General features: G+C 38.7%; 1 protein-coding gene across 11 annotated transcripts in view; it reads left to right on the forward strand.

Moving 5' to 3' along the window:
* The window catches only part of LOC105482661 (solute carrier family 44 member 5), a 531,652-nt gene that overhangs the window by 320,252 nt on the left and 192,619 nt on the right, over positions 1–18,781 (forward strand). The gene's annotated exons all lie outside the window — the stretch shown is intronic.

Here is an 18,781-nt window from a genome sequence, read left to right on the forward strand (position 1 = left end):
GCAACATTTTTCCCATTGTCTTGGGGATTAACATTCAGCTCCTCGTTACTTATGCTAATTTCTGCAGCTGGTTTGGATTCTACTCGGAAAATGGAATTTTCTTTTCTATTGAATTGTCAGGCTGCAAATTTTCTGAACTTTTATGCTCTGCTTTCCTTATGAAACTGAATGCCTTTAACAGCACCCAAGTCACCTCTTGAATACTTTCCTGCTTATAAATTTCTTCCGCCAGATGCCCTAAATCATCACTCTCAAGTTCAAAGTTCCATAAATCTCTAGGCCAGGGACAAAATGCCACCAGTCTCTTTGCTAAAACATAGCAAGGGTCACCTTTACTCCAGTTCCCAACAAGTTCTTTATTTCCATCTGAGACCACTTCAGCCTGGATGTTGTTGTCCATATCACTATCAGCATTTTGGTCAAAGCCATTCAACAAATCTCTAAGAAGTTCCAAACTGTTCCACATTTTGCTGCTTCTTCTAAGCCCTCCAAACTGTTTCAGCCTCTGCCTGTTACCCAATTCCAAAGTTGCATTCACATTTTTGGGTATCTTTTCAGCAGTGTCCCACTCTACTGGTATCTGATAAAGATATACCTGAGACTGGGCAATTTACAAAAGACAGAGGTTTAATTGGACTTAACAGTTCCACATGGCTGGGGAAGCCTCACAATCATAGCAGAAGATAAGGAAGAGCAAGTCACATCCTACATGGATGGCAGTAGGCAAAGAGAATGTGTGCAGAGAAACTGCCATTTTTAAAACTATCAGATCTCATCAGTCCCATTCACTCTCATGAGAACAGCATGGGAAAGACCTGTCCCCCTGATTCAATCATCTCCCACCAGGTCCCTCCCACAACATGTGGGAATTATGGGAGGTGCAAGGTGAGATTTGGGTGGGAACACAGAACCAAACTGCATCAAATTATGTCACTTTTACCCATCAAACATCATTTGTGTTCATGTATTTCTCCCCATCTCTATTGGCATTTCCTTATCCAAGATATAATCATCTCTCACTTAGAATACTGCTCCACTCCCCTGACTGGTCTCTTTGCATCATCCTTATTTCCTTCCCATCATTCTCCACACTGCAGCCAGTGTAGTCTTTGAAAAATATACATTTTTTTTCATGCTTAGAACTCTTCAGTGGCTTCCCACTGATGTCACAGTAAAGATAAAAATTCTAGCCTACAAGGCCCCACATAAAGTCTTCTTACTATTGTTCCTCCCTTTTCTATTCCACTCTCATTTTGGTTCTTTTTGTTCTTTTCAATTATGCTAGACTTTTATCAGATCCTTTAATATGCATACTTTCTCCTTCCTCGTAGGCTTCACATGTGCTGTTCCCTCTGCCTTGAACACTCATCCTTCTAACCTTTTGCCTATTTAACTCCTGCCTGTCTTTCCACACTTACTGCAAGCATTCCTTGACTCAAAAAGTCAAGTTTTCTTGCTTTACGCATTTATAGCACTTAAAGCCTCTTTTTAAATGACACCTCAACACAACTTTAATTCAACCATTTACTGTGTAAATAGTTGGTTATGTCCTTCTCTTAAGCTCCATGAGAGCAGAGCCTGTGTCTCTCTTATTTCTTACTAACTCTGGTGACTAGCACAGTGTTTTTAAGAATGTAGGTACTCTGTAAATATTTTTGAATTAAAAGAATCTTTGAAAGATTTGCTGGTACATCTCTGCCTTCACAAGAGGAATATATATATATATATATATATATATATATATATATATACACACACACACACACACGTGTGTGTGTGTATGTGGATATGTATGTATGTATATATGTCTATATATAAAGCTCAAGGTGTTATAACAATTCAAATTTGATCTTGACCAAGTCAATGGTCAGCAAGAATATGATTTAAGAAGGAGTAGTTGAGATCAAGGACAATTAGGTAAAACATGGACATTTTGAGCACAGGATGTTTTTGGCAACTCTATGAGTTTAGGTTAAATGCAAGCAGGGTGAGAGAGTAATGACTCAAGATCTAGCTCTGGAAGAAAATAAACTGATAGAAAAATGGTGAAAAAATTAGGATTCCCTTTTGATTACTGGGCTCCATTGTCCATATACAAAATGGGTAGTATTAGAGGTTGAACATAAGGAATACAGTAGGGAGAATGTAGCTTTCACTTCATGTGGACTGCCTGGGACTCTATCCCTAGCCATATGGTTGTTTGGCATAGAGGAACAGAGTATTCTCAGAATTATCAGTGATTTCTTAAAACTGTGCCATTGGACCTAGGTAACATTAGCCCGAAGACTTGGCTAGAGTGAGATTTGTGGATAACAGATCTATTGTGGGCTATTCTGTGGAGGTCAAGACATACAGAAAGTGTCTATAGTAGAGAAAAAGGAAGTTGTACAACCTGAAAATTGTATAATCCCGTTAGTCAGCAAATATGTATTGAGTACCTCATATGTGCAGAGTACTAGTGATTCAGTAAAATTCTAGACAGTCATAAATAAATATATGAGATCCCAGATAATAGAAAAACTGATATCAAATCTTGTAAATAATATAATACTGCAAATTTACAAATTAATTTTATTTATAACAAGGATACTAGCAAAAACTTTCTTATGCTGGCCCTGTGGTTGGCCCAAGAATTATAGATGTAGATGGTGATTTGTAAGAGAGGAAGAAGAAGACAGAATAGCAAACTCTAAAATATGCTTGTTTATGGATATGTTAAGTATTTGCATTATTAATATAGAAGGGTCCTTTATCTTTGAGGGATATATTCCAAGACTCCAAGTGGATGCCTGAAATCATAGCAAGTACCAAAACCTATATATACTCTATTTTTTCTATATACACCTATGATAAAGTTTAATTCATAAATCAGGCACAGTAAGAGATTAACAATAACTAATAATTAAATAGGACAATTATAATAACATAGCATAATAAAAATTATGTGAATATGGCCTCTCTTCCTCAAAATATCATATTGTACTATACTCACCCTTCTTCTTGTGATGATGTGAGATAATAAAATGGTTACATGATCACATAAAATGAGGCAAAGGATGTTGGTATTGTGATATAGCAGCAGGCTACTATTGACCTTCTGATAGTTTGTCAGAGGGAAGATCATCTGCTTTGGGTGATCCTGGATCATTGAGCCATGGCAGTGTCAATGACTGGATGTCAGGAGCACATGATGATGATGACTAATGAATGGGTTGTGTAGATAGCATGGAGATGCTGGACAAAGGGATGATTCACGTTCTGGGCAGGAAAGAGCAGGGCAGCATGAGGTTACACGCTACTCAGAACAGCATACAATTTAAAACAGATGACTTTATTTCTGAAATTTTCTATTTAATATTTTTTAAACTCAGCTGATGACACGTAACTGAAACTACAGAAAGCAAAACTGTGCATGAGAGAGGACTGCTATATGCATGTTGATACCAGAGAAGAAATTTTGGAAAGACACCTCCTGTTCATGGTCTGCCTGATGGAGTCCTCTGTTGTAGTTATAGGAAAGAAATTTTACTCCAAATGCAAATTTTATTTCATAAAGTGTAGCTGATTGGTCTACTGTATTGAGAAGGATTCTGAGGTTGGATCTAGGCTCAATGCATAGAGTGATATGATTAAAATGTTTGAAATGGGCCCAGGATGTAGTTATGGAAGCACTTGGTCACGAATTGTTCCTCCTTGTTCTATGTTGTGATGGAACTTATCTCCCCTGACAAAATCATTGAAATGCATTCTTTTATTTATTCAACAACAACATTTATTTAATACTTAGATGTGTCCGGGACTGTGTAATACACTGGAGATACAAAGATTAAAAAAAGAAATAGTCCTTGCACTTAAGGACGATTAGAAATAACAATGTTATTATATTTCAGAAAATAATACTATGTCTCTGCATGAATGGTATTATGAAGTGCTGTATTTTCTTCCTGTTTTTTCCTCATCAAATTCTTCTAAGTAAAATCTGCTTGGTTTAATTAGATACTAAAGGTAGGCTGAAAACTGTCATTCTCAACTCATTTGGAGTTCAAGATGAAAGGTCTTACAAAATTTATAAATCACAGTGAATTGTCATTCAACAGAGAACATTGTTATCTATGGATATGGGCTACACTGAACTAACAGTTGTATTTTGGCACATATTTTAAACCTCCATGGCAAAACAACAACAACAAAATATCATTGTGCTGTAACAGCTGTTAAGAATAAAGATGGAAAAATGATTCCAGAAAACAGAAGTTCTTTTAAAAGTGTATCTGTACATATAGAAAAATCTGTCTATATATATATATTTTCCTCTCCTTCTATTACCATTATCCCCAACCCCTGATCCAGGCATATTAGAGTTTATTTTTCATTGAGGATCATGGTTTTGTTCTCTCTGTACGTGGTGGTTTGGCTCTGTTATGGGTCGATGATTGTGAAACAAAGAATCCCTCAATTTCTCCTTTTGTGGCTATTTATTCCTTTCCCTATCTCCAATATATCAGATAGTTGGTACTTCATGCTCTTTCAATGTGCACTCTATTTCTTCTCTTTATATACTATCTGGACTGAAGTATTGATATTGTTTTGCTTCTGACCTTTAGAGGGGGAAACATAATTATGCATTCTCCAAAGGCAGGTGAAAATATGTGAAGGTTACATAACCTTCAGAAGTCTCTTGAAGGTTGGAGAATTGACTAGTACATTGACAACAGACAAATTTGCATAGCCTACTTCATGGGGCATATTTAGCTTTTCCTGCCTCATTGGACTTGAGACCACTCTCTTCCTTCTCAACTCTCTGAATATGCTCAAATTGATACATTGAAATGAGTAGGGAAGTCTGAATACCATTTTTTATCTAATCTGCTCTCCAGTCCCATGGACCTAGATAAAACTCTGACATTGACTATGATTCTAGCATTGAAAAATGCGCTACATCATTATGCCAGTAGTCCAGTTTGAATCCCCAAAGCTGCTAACTTCCACACTATACTTCGATCATCACATCTTTATTTTTCCCCATGTCTTACTATGATTACACCCCATGCACTATCACTACCTCAAGAAATATGACAAAATTCTCATTCTCACTGGACTGCAAACTATTCAAGGGCAGAAACAGGGTCTCACTATTTCTTTGTGGCCCTAGTGTCACACTGTTAGCATAGAGCAGCTGCTCAAGAAATTTTGGGTGAATGAATGAAAACAATACAAATCTATTTTCGTTTAAAATGTAAATACATGTTATAAGCACTATTTCTACAGACTCCCTCCCCCAAAACAAAGCAAAAAATCAGTGATACCAGTTTTTCACCAACTATTGAGAACTATTTTGAAGCTTGTGACTCTATATGTGGCCATTAGATTCTATCTTCCACCCAATTTCTACCTTTCCTTTTCTCAGCTCACCTGCCACATGCCATTATGGCATATTATAGAAGCTGATAAGGAAAGAGGCTGCACCTTTCTTTATTCAAAAGGCAGTTCTAATTCTGGACAAAGGATATGATCTCCTAGAAACATGAGTGTATTTAAGATGACTTCATTTGAGTTGATACCACATGAGTCTTCTTCATTCAATGAACCCTTAGTCTTTTGTTGGGCATAGAAATTGGCTTTTATTTTTCTTAAATCACAAACGAAAAGATGTGATAGTATATGTTGGAATCCATGACTAGCCTTATAAAAAGGCATGGCAGGTTATTAATTGCATGAAGAATTCAGACGTGGCATAATTATGGCCAAGTCTATATTTTTCTTTACCTCCCTTGCCTGCCACCCATCATGTGATGTCACAATTTCTATAAGAAATTTGTGCTTTATGTTTCTCTCCTTTGGGACATCTTTTACAATGTAGTTAGTACAAATATGGGCAATTTCACTTTGAAATGTGTAACGTATGTTACATATACTGTTTCTACAATTCACACGATAGTATTAAAGGCATCTGGTAAGAGGATTTAAAAGTAAGACACATTATATCTGAATTATTGGAATAAGAACAGGCTAATTTTGAGAGCATTGAGAGGGAGGAACAGGTGAAAAATGTGAGCTGAGGAATGCTGGAAAATGTATGCTTGTGTGTATTGTAAGTATATATGTATGTATGTATGTCATGTATGATGTTAATTGAAGTGGCAAAAACTACTAGACAATCAAGAGAATAAGCTCCGAAACAAGCTTGGGCCAAAGTTGCCTGGGGCATGATTCTTAAAGAGGCACTGGGAGACTCCTGCCCTAATAATTATTAATGACCATCTATAGTAGCATTGTGTTTTGGGAAGTGATTCCATTGGGTATATTTTGAGGTGCACATGTTTGCTTCATAGTTCAGGCTATTTCCTGAAATATCAATAATTTGAAAAATAGTTATTCTAAATTACTTTAAATAATAAACAATTAAGCTATATTTGTATTATTTTCATTTATTCAGCCTAAACTCTAAATATTATTCTCTTTACCAACTATCTGGACTGAAGTATTGTAGGGCCATTTTCTGGCCCTTTCTCTGTTGCCTTTCTCTCTTTTTGAACACTCACTCTGTTATAACAGGGTGGCACTAGAAACTACAAGACCCTGTCTCTTCTGAATCAATCACCTTTCTGTTTAAAAAAAATTTAGATTCAAGGAGTACATGTGCAGGTTTGTTACATGGATATATTGACTAATTCTGGGGTTTGGGCCTCTATTGAACTCATTGCCCAATACATTCTGGGAGTATAGTCACCCAGAAAACATGTACCCAGTTATATATTCTGGGTACTAAAAAATGGGCTATGTGAGAAGGACTCATGGACTTCCTGTAGTGAACATACAACCCAATAGGTTATATATCAAACCTTGCCCCATCTTTTAGAGTCTCCAGTGTCTATTGTTCTCATCTTTATGTCCATGTGGACTCACTGTTAAGCGTTCATTTATAAGTGAAGACATATGGTATTTTCTGCGTTAATTCACTTAGGATAATGGCCTTCAGCTGCATCCATGTTGCTGCAAAGGACGTGATTTCATTCTTTCTTATGGATGCGTAGTTGAATCAATCACCTTCTATTTTCATCCACCTATTTTATTTTCATATAGCACCATCTTTCAGAGTTTCTCTGGTCTGTAAGGAAAGGCATTAACATTCACCAAGTACCTTTTAAGTGACAGCACGTATGTAGTGAACATTATTTTTATTATTATACTTTAAGTTCTGGGATATATGTGCAAAACGTGCAGGTTTGTTACATAGGTATACATATGCCATGGTGGTTTGCTGCACCTATCAACCCTTCATCTATATTAGGTATTTCTCCTAATACTATCCCTCCCGTAGCCCCCCAGTCCCTGACAGGCCCGAGTGTGTGATGTTCCCCTCCCTGTGTCCATGTGTTCTCATGGTTCAACTCCCACTTATGAGTGAGAACATGTGGTGTTTGGTTTTCTGTTCCTGTGTTAGTTTGCTGAGAATGATGGTTCCCAGCTTCATCCATGTCCCTGCAAAAGACATGAACTCATCCTTTTTTGTGACTGCATAGTATTCCGTGGTATATATGTGCCACATTTTCTTTAGTCTATCATTGATGGGCATTTGGTTGGTTCCAAGTCTTTGCTGTTGTGAATAGTGCTGCAATAAACATATGTATGCATGTGTCTTTATAGTAGAATGATTTATAATCCTTTGGGTATATACCCAGTAATGGAATTGCCAGGTCAAATGTTATTTCTAGTCCTAGATCATTGAGGAATCGCCACACTGTCTTCCACAATGGTTGAACTAATTTACACTCCCACCAACCGTGAAAAAACATTCCTATTTCTCCATATCCTCTCCAGCATCTGTTGTTTCCTGACTTTTTAATGATCGCCATTCTAACTGGTGTGAAATGGTATCTCATTGTGGTTTTAATTTGTATTTCTCTAATGACCAGTGATGATGAGCTTTTTTTCATATGTTTGCAGGCTGCATAAATGTCTTCTTTTGAGAAGTATCTGTTCATGTCCTTCACTCACTTTTTGATGTGGTTATTTGTTGTTTTTCTTGTAAATTTATTTAAGTTCTTTGTAGATTCTGGATATTAGCCCTTTGTCAGATGGATAGATTGCAAAAATTTTCTCCCATTCGGTAGGTTGCATGTTCACTCTGATGATAGTTTCTTTTGCTGTGCAGAAACTCTTTAGTTTAATTAGATCCCATTTGTCAATTTTGGCTTTTGTTGGCATTAATTTTGGTGTTTTAGTCATGAAGCCTTTACCCATGCCTATGTCCTGAATGGTATTGCCTAGGTCTTCGTCTAGGATTTTTATGGTCTTAGGTATTATGTTTAAGACTTTAATCCATCTTGAGTTAATGTTTGTATAAGGTATAAGGAGGGAGTCAAATTTCACTTTTCTGCATATGGCTAGCCAGTTTTCTCAACACAATTTATTAAATAAGGAATCCTTTCCCCATTTCTTGTTTTTGTCAGGTTTGTCAAAGATCAGATGGTTGTAGATGTGTGTCATTATTTCTGAGAACTCCGTTCTGTTCCATTGGTCTATATCTCTGTTTTAGTACCAGTACCATGCAGTTTCAGTTATTGTAGCCTTGTAGCATAGTTTGAAGTCAGGTAGCATGATGCCTCTAGCTTTGTTCTTTTTGCTTAGGATTGTCTTGGCTCTATGGGCTCTTTTTTGGTTCCATATGAAATTTAAGTTAGTTTTTCCTAATTCTGTGAAGAAAGTCAGTGGTAGCTTGATGGGGATGACATTGAATTTATAAATTACTTTGGGCAGTATGGCCATTTTCATGATATTGATTCTTCCTATCCATGAGCATGGAATGTTTTTCCATTTGTTTGTGTCCTCTATTATTTCCTTGAGCAGTGGTTTGTAGTTCTCTTTGAAGAGGTCCTTCACATCCTTTGTAAGTTGGATTCCTAATTATTTTATTCTCTTAGCAACAATTGTGAATTGGAGTTCACTCATGATTGGGCTTTCTGTTTGTCTATTATTGGTGTATTGGAATGCTTGTGATTTTTGCACATTGATTTTGTATCCTGAGATTTTGCTGAAGTTGCTTATCAGCTGAAGGAGATTTTGGGCTGAGGCGATAGGGTTTTCTAAATATACAATCATGTCATCTGCAAACAGGGACAATTTGACTTCTTCTCTTCCTATTTGAATACCCTTTATTTCTTTCTCTTACCTGATTGCCCTGGCCAGAACTTCCAACACTATGTTGAATAGGAGAGAGGGCATCCTTGTCTTGTGCCGGTTTTCAAAGGGAATGCTTCCAGCTTTTGCCCGTTCAATATGATATTGCCTGTGAGTTTTCATAAATAGCTCTTATTTTGAGATATGTTCCATCAATACCTAGTTTATTGAGAGTTTTTAGCATGAAGGGCTGTTGAATTTTGTTGAAAGCCTTTTCTGCATCTATTGAGATAATCATGTGGTTTTTGTCTTTGGTTCTATTTATGTGATGGATTATGTTTATTGATTTGCATATGTTGAACCAGCCTTGCATCCCAGGGATAAAGCTGACTTGATCATGCTGGATAAGCTTTTTGATGTGCTGCTGGATTCGGTTTGCCAGTATTTTATTGAGGATTTTCATATCAATGCTCATCAGGGATACGGGCCTCAAATTTTCATTTTTTGTTGTGTCACTGCCAGGTTTTGGTATCAGGATGATGCTGGTCTCATAAAATAAGTTATAGAGGATTCCCTCTATTTCTATCATTTGGAATAGTTTCAGAAGGAATGGTACCAGCTCCTCTTTGTACCTCTGGTAGAATTTGGCTGTGAATCTATCTGGTATTGGGCTTTTTTTGGTCAGTAGGCTATTAATTATTGCCTCAACTTAAGAACTTGTTATTGGTCTATACAGGGACTTACCTTCTTCCTGGTTTAGTCTTGGGAGGGTGTATATGTTCAGGAATTTATCCATTTCTTCTAGATTTTCTAGTTTATTTGTGTGAAGGTGTTTACAGTATTCTCTAATGATAGTTTGTATTTCTGTGGAATTGGTGGTGATATCCCCTCTATCATTTTTTATTGCATCTATTTAATTATTCTTTCTTTTTTTCTTTATTAGTCTAGCTAGTAGTCTATCTATTTTGCTGATCTTTTCAAAAAAGCAGCTCCTGGTGGCACTGATTTTTTAAACTTTTTTTTTTTTTTGTCTCTGTCGCCTTCAGTTCTGCTCTGATCTTAGTTATTTCTTGCCTTCTGCTAGCTTTTGAATTTGTTTGCCCTTGCTTCTCTAGTTCTTTTAATGATGATGTTAGGATGTTGATTTTAGATCTTTCCTGCTTTCTCCTGTGGGCATTTGGTGCAATAATTTCCCTCTAAACACAGCTTTAGCTGTGTGCCACAGATTTTGGTACATTTTGTCTTTGTTCTCATTGGTTTCAAAAAACTTTATTATTTCTGCCTTAATTTTGTTATTTACCCAGTAGTCATTCAGGATCAAGTTGTTCAGTTTTCATGTAGTTGTGTGGTTTTGAGTGAGTTTCTTAATCCTGAGTTCTATTTTGATTGCACTGTGGTCTGAGAGACTGTTTGTTATGATTTCCATTCTTTTGCGTTTGCTGAGGAGTGATTTACTTCCAATTATGTGGTCAATTTAGAATAAGTGCAATGTAGTGCTTAGAAGAATGTATATTCTGTTGATTTTAGGTGGAGAGTTCTGCAGACGTCTTTTAGGTCCATTTGGTGCAGAGCTGAGTTCAAGTCCTGAATATCATTGTTAATTTTCTGTCTTGTTGATCTGTTTAATATTGACAGTGGGCTGTTAAAGTCTCCCACTATTATTTTGTGGGGGTCTAAGTCTCTTTGTAAGTCTCTAAGAGCTTGCTGTATGAATCTGGGTGCTCCTGTATTGAGTGCATATGTATTTAGGATAGTTAGCTCTTCTTGTTGCATTGATCCCTTTACCAGTATGTAATGCCCGTCTTTGTCTCTTTTATTCTTTGTTGATTGAAAGTCTGTTTTATCAGAGACTAGGATTGCAACCCTTGCTTCTTTTTGCTTTCCATTTGCTTGGTAAATCTTCCTCCATCCCTTTATTTTGAGCCTATGTGTGCCTTTGCATGTGAGATGGTTCTCCTGAATACAGCACACTGATGGGTCTTGACTCTTTATCCAATTTGCCAGCCTGTGTCTTTAAATTGGGTCATTTAACCCACTTACATTTGGTTAATACTGTTATGTGTGAATTTGATGCTGTCATTTTGATGCTAGCTGGTTATTTTGCCCGTTAGTTGATATAGTTTCTTCATAGTGTCAGTGGTCTTTACAATTTGGTATGTTTTTGCAGTGGCTGGTACTGGTTTTTCCTTTCCATATTTAGTGCTTCCTTCAGGAGCTCTTGTAAGGCAGTCCTGGTGGTGACAAAATTTCTCAGCATTTGCTTGTCTGTATAGGATTTTATTTCTCCTTTTCTTATGAAGCTTTGTTTGGCTGGATATGAAATTCTGGGTTGAAAATTCTTTAAGAACATTGAATATTGGCTCCCACTCTCTTCTTGCTGTAGGGTTTCTGCAGAGAGATCTGCTGTTAGTCTGCTGGGCTTCCCTTTGTGGTAACCCGACCTTTTGCTCTGGCTGCCCTTAACATTTTTTCCTTCATTTTAACCTTGGTGAATCTGACGATTATGTGTCTTTGGGTTGCTGTCCTCAAGGAGTATCTTTGTGGTGTTCTCTGTATTTCCTGAATTTGAATGTTGACCTTTCTTGCTAGGTTGGGGATGTTCTCCTGGACAATATCCTGAAAAGTATTTTCCAGCTTGGTTCCATTCTCCCGATCACCTTCAGATACATCAATCAAGCATAGGTTTGGTCTTTTCACATAGTCCCATATTTCTTGGAGACTTTGTTCATTCCTTTTCATTCTTTTTTCTCTAATCTTGTCTTCATGCTTTATTTCATTAAGTTGATCTTCAATCTCTGATATCCTTTCTTCTGCTTGATCAATTCACCTATTGATAGTTGTGTATGCTTCATGAAGTTCTCGTGCTGTGTTTTTTAGCTCCGTCATGTAATTTATATTCTTCTCTAAACTTGTTATTCTATTTAGCAATTCCTCTTACTTTTTTGCAAGATTCTTAGTTCCCTTGCATTGGGTTAGAACATGCTGCTTTAGCTCGGAGGAGTTTGTTATTACTCACCTTCTGAAGCCTACTTCTGTCAATTTGTTAAACTCATTCTCTCTTCAGTTTTGTTCCCTTGTTGGTGAGGAGTTATGATCCTGTGGAGCAGAAGAGGCGTTGTGGCATTTGTAATTTTCAGCCTTTCTGTACTGTTTTTTTCTCATCTTTGTGGATTTATGTATCTTTGGTCTTTGATGTTGGCAACCTTCGGATGGGTTTTTGTGTGGGCATCCTTTTGGATGATGTTAATTCTATTCTTTTCTGTTTGTTAGTTTTCCTTCTAACAGTCAAGACCCTCTGCTGCAGGTCTGCTGGAGTTTGCTGGAGGTCCACTCCAGACCCTGTGTGCCTGGGTATCACCAGCAGAGGCTGCAGAACAGCAAAGATTGCTGCCTGTTTCTTCCTCTGGAAGCATCGTCCCAGAGGGGCACCCACCAGATGCCAGCCGGAACTCTTCTCTATTAGGTGTCTGTTGACCCCTGCTGGGAGATATCTCCCAGTCAGGAGACACGGGGGTCGGGGGCTCACTTGAGCAGGCAGTCTGTCCCTTAGCAGAGATTGAGTGCTGTGCTGGGAGATTTGCTGCTCTCTTCAGAGCCAGCAGGCAGGAACGTTTAAGTCTGTTGAAGCTTCGCCCACAGCTGCCTCTTCTCCCGGGTGCTCTGTCCCAGGGAGATGGGCATTTTATCTCTCAGCCCCTGACTGGGGCTGCTGCCTTTCTTTCAGAGATGCTCTGCCCAGAGAGTTGGAATCTAGAGAGGCAGTCTGGCTACACTGGCTTTGCAGTGCTGTGGTGGGCTCCGCCCTGTTCAAACTTCTCCATAGCTTTGTTTACACTGTAAGGGGAAAACCGCCTTCTGAACCCTCAGTAATGATGGACGTCCTTCCCTCCATCAAGCTCGAGTGTCCCAGGTTGATATCAGACTGCTGTGCTGTCAGCGAGAATTTCAAGCTAGTGGATCTTAGTTTGCTGGGCTCTATGTGTGTGGGATCCACTGAGCTAGACAACTTGGCTCCCTGGCTTTAGCCCCCTTTCCAGGGGAGTGAATGGTTCTGTCCTACTGGCATTCCAGGTGCCACTGGGGTGTGAAAAAAACTCTTGCAAGTAAGCTGGGTGTCTGCCAACCTAGTTTTCTGCTTGAAACCCAGGGCCCTGGTGGTGTAGGCACCTGAGGGAATCTCCTAATCTGTGGGTTGTGAAGACCACGGGAAAAGTGTACTATTTGGGCTAGAATGCACCATTCCTCATGGCACAGTCCCTCATGGCTTCTCTCCGGTAGGGGATGGAGTTCCCCAACCTCTTGTGCTTCCCGGGTGAGGTGACGCCCCACCCTGTGTCAGCTCATCCTCTGTGGGCTACACCCACTGTCTAACCAGTCTCATTGAGATGAACAGGGTACCTCAGTTTGAAATGCAGAAATCACCTGCCTTCTGCGTTGATCTTGCTGGGAGCCACAGACCAGAGCTGTTTCTGTTGGGCCATCTTGCCAGCCACCTCTTGTGGTGAACATTTCAAATGTCATCTATTTCTTAAAACAACCCTGTGAAAAAGCTCCATCCCATTTTACAGAGGAGGAGATAAACTCAGGATCCTTCTTTGCCCCAAAACCATAGTGAGTGAGAGGCAATATTGGGCCAGCCCTCTTGGACTCCCCTGTGACTGTACAGAAAACAGAACATTATCTCATCTGCCAAAATGTATTTTTTTCAGGCTATGAGTTTTCGAACCTCATACATTTCAAAACACACACACACTATTTCTAACTACCAAAATGTTGTGTTCAACTTCCTCTCCCATGTAACCATTCTATAGCTTTATGATTTTGTAGATTTTGGTCATCTTAACTATCAACTTTCTTCTCTCTTGGTGAGGTGCTTCATGTGTGGGTCACACTTTTTAGCCCTTTCTCGGATGCCCTTTTCTGGGCTGTCTCTAACTCCACTACATTTTGCTTGCAATTTTGTCTGCTAGAATTGTAAAACAGATTACTGATGCAAAGGATAATGAGTTTTGTTTTGTTTCTAGTGGCCAACCATGATGCCCAGAATACTGTTATTTTTTGGACTCAGCAGCAAGTTTTTTTTTTTGAGAACACAGAAGGTTACAGGTGATACTCAGCAACCTCAGATCCATCTCAAACCTCAGTGCTACAGTATACAGTATATATGTTTACAAGGGCATCTAGGTGGGGAGCAGCTGGGGTCTTCTATATGACAGTCAAATGTGTTTATTCTCCTTCCCATCCCACTTCTCTAGCCCCAGCTCATACCACAGCCCCTTACCTAGTGTCCTCCAGCCACATGTTGGCCTTGTTTCAGTTCCTCATAGCTGTCAAGCTCCTTACCATCATAGGATCTCTGCCCATGCTTGCCCTTTGCTGAGGCTGCCAACCATCATACAAACTCTTACTCATTCTTTAAATTCCAGATTAACTGTTGTCTTCACACCTTGTATTTATTCTTCATAGCACCTATCATGTCATATTTGCAAGCAAATAATGATTGGTATGCTGATTTGTCTAAGATCCATCATCCTGATGCATTATGAAAAACTCCATGAGGACAGAGATTCTCTTGTTCACCTATGTAGTTCCAGTGCCCAGCATAGTATTTGATATCCAGTTAGAGGTCAGTGAATGTTTGCTAAGTGAGTGAATAAATTAAAGGAAGGAAATAATAAGCTTCTGGACATGGTTGTCCTCTTACCCTGGTTCCATTTCTTGCCCTAAGTAGTGAGTTTATAACCAGCCTCTTTCTCAAATGATGCAGACTTGGCATCAACTCTGTCTTGGGCTTCCAGGCTTTAGGGCTCTATAGCAAAAGTCAGTGAGTAGAATGAGGATGGAAGCCAGGACAGAGTAGGAAATGAAGCCAGCTTCAGAGGCTCACCTTATGAGAGCAGTTGTCTTGTCCATTGCAGTATAATAGGCATGCCAAGATCAGGCGTAGTTTGGACAGACAACAGCGATCAAAAAGAATCCAATTTGGCAGGCAAGGCACAGCACTGGCAGTCCTTGCCATGAGAAGATGCTGGAAATTCAGATAAATGGCAGCATCATGGCTCTGAGCCTTCTCTCTACTCACAGACATAGTCAAGTCAGAGAGTTGGAGTTCTAAGAGTGGGATTCAGTCTTTGGGGTTGGCAGAAGCGAGGTAGGACCTCAGGCCAAAGCCAAGCAGGTGGGCTCAGGAAAGGGGAATGGAGCCCTGGGCAAAGCAACTAAAGCAGAAGCCCAGACTTTCACATTGATGAGCCTAACACAGGGGGTGAGGGAAAGCTGCTGACAGTGACAGGAATGCTAGAGCAACTCAAATGTTAAATGAGCGCAGGGACTCATCCCTGACGCCTGAAGCTCAGTGAACGAATAGAAGTAAAGGTCATACTTAAAAATGCGTAACCTTCGGGTTTAATTCCTGAAGATTCTACCTACATCAGTTATGTATTCTGAGTACCAAAAATTAGACTCTGTGAGAAGGACCCATGCACTTCCATTTCAAAATAATTATTTTTAATTAAAATAATTTTTATTACTCTAAGAGCAGGTTTTATAAAATTACAGATCCAGGGGTACATGTGCAGGTTTGTTATGTGAGTATATTGCATAATGCTGGGGTTTGGACTTTTATGGAACCCATCACCCAAATATAGTGAACAAAGTACCTAGTATGTTGTTTTTCAACTCTTGTATCCCCATCCTTTCCTCAATTATTTTACAATAATGAGATTTTGCTTTTACATGCTTTTTGCTACCTGCTTTTTTTCTGTTAAGAATTTCCATCTTTCCAGTACAACAAATGTTAAATTTAGCTAATATTCATTCCATATTCAGATTGCCCTAATTGTCCCCCAACACTGTATTTACCACATTCTGTCCAAATCAGGGTCTAATCCAAGGCCAGACCTGGCATCTGGTGGCTATGTCCCTGAAGTCTCTTCTGATTAGCATACTCCCTTTGCCTCTGACACTGACCTATTGCCCTGGAGAATATCTCACTTTCTGGATTTGTTTAGTTCCTTTCCAGTGATTTCATTTAGGTTTTTTACCTTCTTTATTTCCTATGTGTAGGTTAGATCAAATCTAAATCATTGGTGGTGGCTCCTGTTGGACATTTTGAGGCAGAATCCATACTAGCTAGGTATGCTGTACAAACTCTATTGCTTCACATCAGGAGAAACAACATCTGGTTGACCCATCGTTAGTGATGCTGTGCTTGATTATGGGTCTAGGGTCTTGCTTCTTTTTAATAAGGTCCTCAAGATGACACAACAGGAGCATAACTCACATCAATGAGTTCCACTCATTGCTACCCCCTCCTCCACCTCTATCTCCTACCAGTTCTCATTCCCCTGAACAGACCTTTCAAGCAAGAAAGACAAAAGGGAATAAAGTGTGGTAAAAGGCCCAGCAATAAAACTGGAAAGTATGACTCTTTTGGCTCCTAGTCTGAAACTTCATTCTAAATTTACCATACTGGATATAAGCAGGTAGGGTGCATGTCCAAGAACTTCTCTCACACTAGATTCCAGTCTTCCCAGCTGTTGCCAAGGTCAAAATAGAATGGCTTTGGTATCTTATGCAGACACCAGAAGGCAGCCTACATAAGATACGAATGTTCTCCTAAACAACTTTTGAAAAAGACATAAGCTGATACAGAAACAGGCTCAACCATCTTGTAAACTGATCACGTCAAAATATGAACTTTTTTTTTTTTGATTCATTATGCAAAATTGAGAAAGAGGAATCAAAACTATACTGTATTGAATTTAGCCTGGGAGATGGAGACCATCTAGATCCTGCTTTCTTTCTTTGCTTTGTTTGTTCCTTAACCAATGACAAGGTATAACGTTGGTCAAATATTTTCACCATCCTAGTTTCAGTTTTCTCATCTGTAAAATGGGGTATATGACACAGTATATGGTTGTCAAGAGGATTTAACTACATCTGTGAAGCACCTACATTATAGTAACTACCAGTTCCCTTCTCCTCTCATCAGCAGGGACTGAGATTACTGACATGCATCCTGCCATACCCAACACTGATTCCAAGTGGGACTGGGTCTGCAGGTGGAATTTACTAGTTTATATAGCTGAGGGGGCTGGAGAAAATTGGAATAGAGGGCTGGAGGCAGAGGCTGACCACTGTTATTATATAAGCTAAAATGTGATTAGAAGTGTATGATACAAAAAGCTATGACATGTAACCATTTAAGATAACCATGAACCTAGAATTTTGTTGTTTTTTAAAAATGTATTTGGGACATTAAAGGCAAAGTCAGTCAGTTAGGGCCCAGGAACAGGAAAAAGGTAGTCTGTATTAGATCTTGACATTTTATTTATTTTATTCTACCTCTCAGGCGCCAATCCTTGCACGTACATACTATTTTAATAAAATCAGCAATAGATGGCCATTTTATGATATTTTGGGCACTTCATTTAGCTTTTTAAATGGTAAGTCTGAAACCTGTATGTCCCTAATAATGCTTACCATCCTAATGAATGTGGGTCAGCATTGCTAGTTTCAAAGGTGTGTTTGTAGTGGTGGGCAATATCCTGAAAACGTTATGAGTAATCTATTTTTCTCATACATTTGATATTACTGGAGGCTAGTAGTTATATTGATTACAAATGGACTCTGGGGCACACAGACCTAAGTGTGAATTCCAGGTTCCCCACTTACTAGCAGTGTGACTTTAAACAAAGACTAGACCCAAAAGTTCACGTTGCCTCTGGGAACCTCGGATTCTCATTTTTAGAAGTGAACTGATTATTGTAACTACTGCAAGACTGGTTTTGAATACTAAATGAGACAACATAAATGAAACATGGCACCTGGTGCATAGTAAGTGTTCAAAAGTTAGTTGCTATTTTAATTATCGTTATTATTATTTTTCCCAAGGGAACACAATTTACAAATGTTCGCTTTCCCTGGAATCTTTACCCCAACTCTGACTCTCAATGATTTGCTACTGTTAGTCCGATTGATGAAAAATCAGTGGGGAGACCAAGCATTGTAATTTCTGCCCATGAAGTCTATAGAGGGAATTCTATTCAATAGCTCTAATTAATGAGTTGGCAAGTCTGATAAAGGACCAGAGAATGGGGTGTTCGTAGAAAGCATTAGTGTTTTTGTTTAACATATGTGACACTTGAAGCATTAGGATGCTGTTATTGTTCATTATGGCACGTGCCACCTCCCCATTCCCCAAAATTACCATAATTTGTACCTTCCAAATTGAATAGAGTCATTCATAGTTATCACATGGGAGTTTCTGTTAAAGCTGAAGGCCACACGTAGTGTGATTAAAGTGGGACCGCTGAATTCAAAATATATCTCTTTTCCCTAGTCTACACTGGCTATTCTGCATGTAATAAAAGGTATTTAGTGCATATTAAGTTTTTCACGACTAATGTGTCTTCTAAAGTTTAAAGCAGGAACAGAAAATGAGAGTAAACAAAATGCCTCATTTCTTGGTAATGAATTTTTCAAGTCTCTACATATCACCTACATTGTACAAATCATAGATGCAAATGGAAGAATTAACAGCTTTATTTCATCATCCCCACACCTCTTACCTCCAGCACCTTCATGAAGTATTTTTTTTGGTAACTTCTTAAGAATAAATGCTTATTATTGGTGGCTTTGTGTATAAATAATTAGTTCA

Source organism: Macaca nemestrina, chromosome 1 (genome assembly GCF_043159975.1).
Source record: "Macaca nemestrina isolate mMacNem1 chromosome 1, mMacNem.hap1, whole genome shotgun sequence".
NCBI lineage: Eukaryota > Metazoa > Chordata > Mammalia > Primates > Cercopithecidae > Macaca > Macaca nemestrina.